Here is a 9,621-nt window from a genome sequence, read left to right as displayed (position 1 = left end):
TAGACCTGCTTACTCTATTTTGTGTCTGTGTATGTGTGTACACATTTAGTTTTATTGTAACAAAGCAACTTGTACACTTTTGATATTTTAAAACGGAGCATCATCTTTCCTTTCAAGTGAAACAGAAAGAAAATTTAAAAATAAACAAGAATAAAATTACAATGGAGAATGTCAATTCCAAATAAGATTGTACAGGTTCTGCTGATTCTTCCATTGAGTGGCAGGGCTTAAGTCATCATTAGGAGATAATTCATTATAAAGTGTCATCTTAAACTGCAAAGATGTCTGTCAAATATCACAATTAAACATACCAAAGGAGAAACCATGTTGTTAAAATGCCCACTTAACCCACCCAAACATCTCAAACCCACCCTTTGCTGACCTTCTATAACCCCATTTTTAATTTTTTTTTCTTTTCTTAAACAAGAGAAAGTAGACAGATAAATGTTGCTAAATGCTAACTGTCCATGTTCACTTAGAGACACAGTGTACTCTCTGAGCCCAATATACAGAGAAAAGAGGAAGAAAGCTAGAATTCTATCCACTACTACACAGGGGCCTAGCACCTTCCAGCTTCCAGCAGAGCGAAGGGAGCAGGTTTTTCTTTTTTCCCACAGAGCTCAGTGGTGTTGATTCTGTACAGTTTTTGTTCAGACAGCAATGGATAAAAATGAATTTTGAACAAAAAGGGGTAGAGACTCTTTTCCCATTGTATTCTGCTCAAGGTATTTTCCCCCAAATAAGTTGAGAACCATAGCGTAGAGAAAAGAGACCTCAAGAACAGAGCAACTGAGGAAAAAAAAAAAAAAGCCTGCAACTTGCTCCCAGGGACTGGAGAAAATTTTTAAAAAGGAAGGTTGGAATCCATCAGTGTTCTATTAGTCATCTTCCCCTTCATCCTCCTCTCCTTCCTCCCCTTCATCATCATCTTCATCTTCTTCACCTTCATCCTCATCCCCTTCTTCATCAATATCTTCTAATCCTTCCTCCTTTTTCATCATCCATACTGGGAACCAAGTAGTACTGTAATGGGTTTGGCCAAATATCATCTTTGATTACCTCTCCTAATTCATCAGCACCTGCATCAGAACGGTCAGTAAACAAGGTAAAGAAGCTCTCTGGTTCCTCATGCTGCCTCTTTCTACTGGCTTTATTCTGCGTTTGACTTGAACGTTTTGTCAAATCCTTCCCAGATTTCCATTTGATTTTGGTGGACTTTGAAGACGGATCACCAATCTCATTCAGAGGAAATTCTTTGGAGAGAAATTTATTCTTAAAGCAAGGATTTTCATCAAAATAAAAATCTATTCTAGAACCTGATTTAACATCTCCAAATTCTGTCACTAGTCAAATAATGTAGAGCCTCTTCATTCTCCTCCCCAAGGAGTACAGACACTTGTGGATGGTTGACAAATGTTGTTACCCAAAAATTCAGGATTTTGGCGATCAATTCTGACCTCTTCTGCTGACAATATAGCCGAATAGGAACAGCTCCGGTATGCAGCTCCCAGCGAGATTGAGGCAGAAGGCAGGTGATTTCTGCACTTCCAACTGAAATACCCGGTTCATCTCATTGGGACTGGTTGGACAGTGGGTGAAGCCCACAGAGGGTTAGCCGAAGCAGGGTGGGGTGTCCCTCACCCTGGGAGCACAAGGGGTCAGGGGATTTCCCTCCCCTAGGCAAGGGAAGCCGTGAGGGGCTGTGCCATGAGGAACTGTGCACTCGGCCCAGATTCTGTGCTTTTCCCACGGTCTTTGCAATTCGAAGACCAGGAGATTCCCTCTGGTGCCTACATCACCAGGGTCCTGGGTTTCAAGCACAAAACTGGACGGCCATTTGGGCAGACACTGAGCTACCTAGCTGCGGTTCGTTTTTTTTTTTTTTTTTTTTTCCCATACCCCAGTGGCACCTGGAAAGCCAGCAAGACAGAACAATTGACTACCCTGGAAAGGGGGCTGAAGCCAGGGAGCCAAGTGGTCTGGCTCCCGGGTCCCACCCCCACAGAGCCCAGCAAGCTAAGATCCACTGGCTTGAAATTCTCGCTGCCAGCACAGCAGTCTGAGGTTGACCTGGGACGCTGGAGCTTGGTGGAGGGAGGGGCGTCCGTCACTGCTGAGGCTTGAGTAGGTAGTTTTACCCTCACAGTGTAAACAAAGCAGCCAGGAAGTTCAAACTGGGCAGACCCCACCACAGCTCAGCAAGGCTGCTGCAGCCATACTGCCTGTCTAGATTCCTCCTCTCTGGGCATGGCATCTCTAAAACAAAGGCAGCAGCCCCAGTCAGGGACTTACAGATAAAACCCCCATCTCCCTGGGACAGAGCACCTGGGGGAAGGGGCGGTTGTGGGCACAGTTTCAGCCGACTTAAACGTCCCTACTTACTCTCTTAGCAAATTTCAAGAATACAGTTCACTGTTATAAACTGTAGACACCATGTTGTACATTAGAGGGAGCTCATTCTCCTCATACATGTAAAATGGGATGACTTGTAAAACTTCAAACTAATCTTTCAGGAAAAAATTTGCTGCTGTATGTTTTTTTTTTATTGCTGCATGACAAGTTGCCCTAAAACTTAGTGGTTTAAAATGACAAACACTTATTTCACAGTTTCTATTGGTCATAGATTTGATCCTAGTTTAACTGGGTGAGAGTTTCTAACATGGCTGCAAGGTAGGAGGATTTGCTTTCAAGCTCACTGAGGTGGAGTTTGACAGGATTTTTTTTTTTTTTTTTTTTTTTTTTTTCAGACGAGTTCTCACTCTCGCCCAGGCTGGAGTGCAGTGGCTGGATCTCGGCTTACTGCAAGCTCCGCCTCCCAGGTTCACACCATTCTCCTGCCTCAGCCTCCGAGTAGCTGGGACTACAGGTGCCCGCCACCACGCTCGGCTAATTTTTGGTATTTGTAATAGAGATGGGGTTTCACCTTGTTAGCCAGGATGGTCTCGATCTCCTGACCTCGTGATCTGCCCGCCTCGGCATCCCAAAGTGTTGGGATTACAGGCGTGAGCCACCGCGCCCAGCCGACAGGCTTTAAGAGAGTCGCTTTCAAGCTAATTTGCATGGCTGTTGACCAGAGATATCAGTTTCTTGCCACTTGAACCACTCCACAGAGCTACTCCCAACATGGCGGCAGGCTGCCCAAGAGAAATGGCTCCAAGAAAGAAAGCATGAAAGAATGAAGCAAGGTGAGAGAGCCAATCAAAATGAAAGCCTGAGTGTTTTGTTACCTAATCTAGGGAAGTAACTTTCTATCACTTTTGATCACTTTGGCTATGTTCTGTTTATCAGAAGCAAGTCACTAGGTCCACTCCACACTCAAGGAGAAGGGATTATATAAGGGTGTTAATTGCAGAAGGCAGAGATATTTGAGGCCGTTTTAGAGACTGCCTATCAATAACTGAGTGGAGCAAAGCAACAGGTACCTATTCATCCATTTTGGCAAATACAAATAATTAGTTAAGGATCAGTTTTTAAAATGCTATAAGTTAGAAGTCTCTTAACTGTTTTTTCCACACTTAAAGTACAACTTTCATCACTATGCCTCCTTTAAAATCATTCTCATTTCAATCTTTGATATCACTCACCCTGGATACCCATACTTTCCTCCTCTTGAATTAGCTTTCCACCTATGTTTACCACTAAAAATGTCCAGAAAAAAGAGAACCAATCAGTTAGACAGGCCATATTAAATCATGAGTATAAATGTTTCTACTTCCTCAGATGTGATGCATAAGGATAGGAAATCAAGTCATTTTCTTCAAACTTGATTTAATTAAAAGTCCATGAAATCAGTATTAAGATTGAGGTAATTTTTACCATTCCTGTGAGACTCTAAATTAGAACAAGAGAAATCCATTCAGAAATGACTTTATGAATTTCAGCTGGTTAGGCTACAATATGCTTAAAATTTTTCTCCTAGGATGCTCTTTTTCTGCTTGCTTATATGCATGGAATAATTGTCAAATATGTGAGAAACATTTATACTTACTCTCATTTTTGCACACGAACAATGGTAAAGTTGGAAGCTGGCAGAGTTTGAACAATAATATATATTTCTGTAAGTTTAGGATGCTATTTTGATTTTCTACCACCTTTCCACGTGCCCCTGTGGCAAACATTTGCTACTCCATATGAAAATGGGAAGATGTAATGGTCTTACAATATGTCATATCTTCTACATTTCTATTCAAGTTTTCAAATAGAGCTTTTCAGTGGCATCTGGAAATGTCAAGAACATGCTGGGACCTGTTATATATGTATTTAACTAACCTGACTTTATGTCTTAATCTAACTTTGTAGACAAAGAGTGAACCTCGGGGTTGCTTGATCATGACCTTGTATACCATACCCACCAAAATAATTGATCACTGACTCCATAGCTGTTGATGCTGGCACTTGCAAAAATGGAATGCTGAGGCTAGTATTTTTTCAAAAAATTACCAAATGCCTATGTTTTTATTTTTCTTATTAAAAAATTTTCAGATAGATAGGCAACAAAGTGAAAGTAAGTATACCTCACATCCCAGTCCACCCTTTTTCCAGAAGTCCCCACGTTAGAATGTGCATATACTTTCAAGGATGGTCCAATGTATCTACAAGCCCCTATATCTATCTATCCTTCTAACCAATTAAATCTCCACGTCTCATATTTGCCAAATTGGAATCGTGATATGTATTTTGTGTCATAAATTTTTTTATTGGCTTGTTAATAATGTCAACTTTTGATGACAGTATATGTATAGATAATGTTATAACCCACTTGAGTAGCTGCATAGTATTGCATTATATAAGTGAACTATGTTTAATTGAACTCTTCTGATACTAATGGACATTTATATTGTCATCAACCTTTCTCTACTAAAACAATGCTGCTGAAAATTAAATATATATGTGTGAGTATGCATATATATACATATATACACAAATGCACATAATTTTGTGTACTTAGGAAATTTCTTATGACAATTTTTTCTGACTCAAAGGATACACATCCTTTATAAATTTTGATAGAGATTACCATATTATCCTCTAAAACTTTTACTTTTTTTATAAGTGTGTGAATTTATTGTGTAGAATTTTCACAATTATATAAACTACTTAGTGAGTTTATGTAAAGGAAGGACAGACATTTCTGAGACCTAAATATTAACATATCAGAATAATCTTCAAAATAAATATCTGTTGCTTTCCTCATTTAGAATTATTCTGAATTTGGATTTAGAGCCCATTCTAAGTAATTTTATGAGCTCTGACCCACCCTGATATCCAGCAGGTGAATTTTTTTCTTTCTATTAATTAATTTAAACTTTCAAGGAGTTATTATGTTCAAATTATACCCTTAAACTGTATGGTTAGTGTTGAGGATTCCTTTCTTTATAGAGATTTGTTGTTCTATTGGGAAAGCCCAACTTAGCTTAGAAAAAGTTAACCACATAAGATGAGATTGGATGGAGGCAAAGATGTATAGTGGTTACTTGCATCAGCAATTTTACCTCTAGAGTCAGTTTGTTCAAATGCTTTCCCTTCTACTAATAGATCTGTAAGCTTGTGCAAGCTAATAAACATGCCCAAGCCTCACTTTCCTCATCTTATATAATGGTGATAGTAATAATACCTATGCATAAGGATTTTTAAAATATTTAGAAGAATTAACATATTCAAAACATTTAGTACAGTGTCTGATCCACATCATTTATTGTGTTTGTTATAGGGCCTTTATTGAATGACAAATAAATTGAAATACTTGAGTTTTAATTATGTTCTGATATGAATCTACTTTATTGATCCAACTTTGTAAATCCAGTGTTTTTTGAACCTGACCACAGCTGACAGCTACATTGCTTACTATATTGGATATCTGTGTTAGTTTGTTTTCACACCGTTGATAAAGACATACCCGAAAGTGGGAACAAAAAGAGGTTTAGTTGGACTTACAATTCCACATGGCTGGGAGGCCTCAGAATCATGGTGGAGGGCAAAAGACACTTCTTACATGGTGGCACCAAGAGAGAATGAGGAAGAAGCAAAAGTGGAAACCCCCAATAAGCCCATCAGATCTCGTGAGACTTATTCACTATCATGAGAATAGCACAGGAAAGACCAGCCCCTATTATTCAGTTACCTCACCCTGAGTCCCTCCCACAACAGGTGGGAATTCTGAGAGATACAATTCAAGTTGAGATTTGGGTGGGCACACAGCCAAACCATATCAATACCTCTCATAAATATATATCTATATTCTGACTCTTGTCCTAGTGCCATATTCTGTTGTCTTTGTTTCAAGGTCTATTTCACATTTTCAGAAAATAGTTATTCAAAAAATATAGACAGAATTTTTTTTAGCTGATCAGTTTTATCATGGCTTTGCTGAGTTACAAATGTGGTAGTAATTTTTTAATAATTGGCTGTCTGTAAAAATGCATGTATGAATACATGTACATAATTTACTATTTATATTACTAACATAAAGGCTGTATAGCAAACAATTTACAAGTAATAGTAAAATATTCTAGTCTTTCTATCATAAATTCCATGTAACTAATGATACTTACAGAATGTTTTAATTGTTTTTGGTAAACTCATATATTTGTGACTAACCTGTGGTTGTAATTGACAAATGAGTGTAGTTCTGACATGAATATTGATTGATATTTTTGTTTTCCTCAATGAGTAAGATAAAAATAAAAAAAAAAACTGTGTCAGAAATTAATGTGTTCATCAATGATGTGAATGACTTTTGGTGAATCACATTAATAGCTTTTGGATACTAGGAAAATATTTTTCTTATTTTTTGTGCTATTCACAATATAACAGCCACAACACAACAATTTCTAAATTTAATCAGAATTATTGAGATTTTTCTGTATGTCCTCCTAGACAATCCATAATAACAACAAACTTCTTAAAACCACGTCGTTATTTGAAGTGTTTACCAACTTTTGTGATGTAAACACTTCCATCATTGCCAGTTTCAACCTAACAACGTTATGTCATTGAACACAAAGTGGAGAAGAGATGTGCAGTTTCAAACTATTATATAATAGTCCCACTATACAGATACAATTGACATAAATAACCTTGAGTATAGATAGTAGTATAAAATAGTTAAATAATTAAGAAGTAATGAGATTTGAGTATTTGTTACCTTGATTTTAATATAATTTACTGAATTCTGAATTTATAAAGTTACTTTTTAATAATGGCTATTTTTAATGATGGCTTGCAAAATTTCTGAAAATTTAATAATTGACTCTCATGTGCAGCTCCAGCACAACACTCATATAAATATTTGAATATTATTCCTCAATTAAATAAAAAACAGCCTTCCATAGCTATCCCTTTCTTTCTGGCAACTTCCTTCTATATCTCATTTTTCTGTAACTATAAGGCAAAAATCTTTTAAAAAACTGCTTTTATTTACTATCTCCATCTATTTATCTCCCATTCCCCCACTCAAATTTTGTTTTCTGCCCTATTCCTCTATAAAAATATCAGGCTAAGGCCACCAGTGTCATTAAATAAAATCGATTTTACAATTCCCATTTTATTGGACCTCTTTGCAACAATGTTTACTGCTGACGAACTACTCAACTCTTCTTACAACACTCTTTTCCATTAGGTTCTACAATACAATATTTATCTGTGATTTTATTTCTCTGTCTCTCTGCCCTTTTCTTCCCTACTTCTTTGAAAGCTCATCTTCTTCTGCCTAGCTGTTACAAGTTATACTTAATCGAGGTTTGTTTCTAGACCCCCACTGTCTAATTTTATAATCCTTCCTATGGCTTCAATGGCCACATGTACCTAGATGACATGTGTAAATATGTGTGTGTGTTTGTGTGTGTGTGAATAAATATATAGTCAAATCTTTAAAGTGTAAAATTTGGTTTTACATATGTGAACCATCACCGAAATCAACATAATAAACATATCCTTTACCTCCAAAAGTTTCCTGGTGCCAATCTGTAATTTTCCTTCCCTAGCCAATCCAACCACCATTTCCCGAGTAACCACTGATCTGCCTCTTGTCATTATAGATTAGTTTGAATTTTATAAAGTTATATACATACATATATATATAAATATGTATATCCTGTAGGATACATATACATATATAGGTATATGTATTAAAGAGGATGTAGAAATAAGATACTGAGTGAAAACATTATGCTGGGTGAAAAAAGCCAGAAAAATGAGTATACACTGTAGGATATATATGTATGTCTTGTAGGATACACATACATACACATGCATATACATATATACATATATGTATATGTATCCTGTAGGATATACATATATATATCCTACAGTGTATACTCATTTTTCTGCCTTTTTTCATTCAGCATAATTAAGATTTACCTAGGTTTTTGTATGTATCAATAGTTTATTTATTTTTATTGCTTAGTGTCCCAGTATATGAATACACCAAATATTTTTCATCCTTTACCTATTGAGAGACATTTGGGTTGTTTTCAGTTTGTGATTATTACAAATAAAGCTGCTATGAACATTCACGTACAAATTTTTGTATGTGCATATACTTTCATTTCTGTTGGGTAAGGATTAGGAGTGGAATGGCTGATATGTATGACAGGTATGTATTTAATGTTATAAGAAATTGCTGTTTTTAATGTTGTTGTATAATTTTGCACAGGCTGGAATTTTGTTGTATAATCGAGGCCAGGCTGGAGTGCAGTGGCACAATCTTGGCTCTCTGCAACCTCCACCTCCCAGGTTCAAGTGATTCTTCTGCATCAGCCTCCCAAGTAGCTGGGATTACAGGTGCGTGCCACCATGCTCAGCTAATTTTTGTAGTTTTAGTAGAGACGGGGTTTCACCATGTTGGCCAGGCTGGTCTTGAACTCCTGACCTCAGGTGATCTGCCCGCCTCAGCCTCCCAAAGTGCTGGGATTACAGGCATGAGCCACCGCACACAGTCTGTTGTAGTTTTTATTGTGGTTTTAGTTGGCATTTTCCTAATGGCTAATGATAGTAAGCAGCACTTAATGTGCTTATTTATTACCTGAGTGTCTTTGGTTAACTATTCAAATATTTTGCCCATTTTAATTCTGTTTTTTGCGTTCTAACAATTAAACTGTAAAGGTAATTTAGTATTCTACACAGAAGTTATTTTTCAGATATTTGCTTTGCAAGTATTTTCTTCAAGCCCATGGCTCACCTTTTCACATTTGTAGCAGTGCCTTTTAAAAAGAAAAGCTTTAATAGTAATAAACTGTGATTTTTTTATTACTTTCTTCATTAATTTGTTCTTTTTTGTATTTAAGAAATTTTTGTCAAATCCAAGGTTGCTAAGGTTATCTCCTATTTTGTCCTAAAATTTTTATAATTTTCATTCTTATATTTGGGTCTGTGACACATTTTCTATTAATTTTTATATAGAGTGTGAGACATGGTTGAGGTTCAATTTTTTTGCATATGTATGTCTATCAAATTGTTCCAACATATTTGTTCAAAAATATTTTTTCCACATTACTTATGTTGGCAAATTTCTCAAAAATCAATTGACCAAATAGATGTAAGGTTATGTCTAGAATCTGTTCTATTCTGTTGATCTATATGTCTATGTTTTCACAAATACTGCATTTTCATGATTACTCT

The 9,621-nt window shown here is 36.6% G+C and overlaps 1 pseudogene; it reads right to left on the bottom strand.

Moving 5' to 3' along the window:
* Window positions 1-817: 817 nt before the first annotated feature.
* On the bottom strand, window positions 818-7,998 carry LOC107971000 (protein SET-like; annotated as a pseudogene).
* Window positions 7,999-9,621: the final 1,623 nt, after the last annotated feature.

Source organism: Pan troglodytes, chromosome X (assembly GCF_028858775.2).
Source record: "Pan troglodytes isolate AG18354 chromosome X, NHGRI_mPanTro3-v2.0_pri, whole genome shotgun sequence".
Lineage (NCBI taxonomy): Eukaryota > Metazoa > Chordata > Mammalia > Primates > Hominidae > Pan > Pan troglodytes.
Note: the sequence above shows the minus strand (reverse complement) of the source record. Positions and strands in the feature narration are given on the sequence as shown.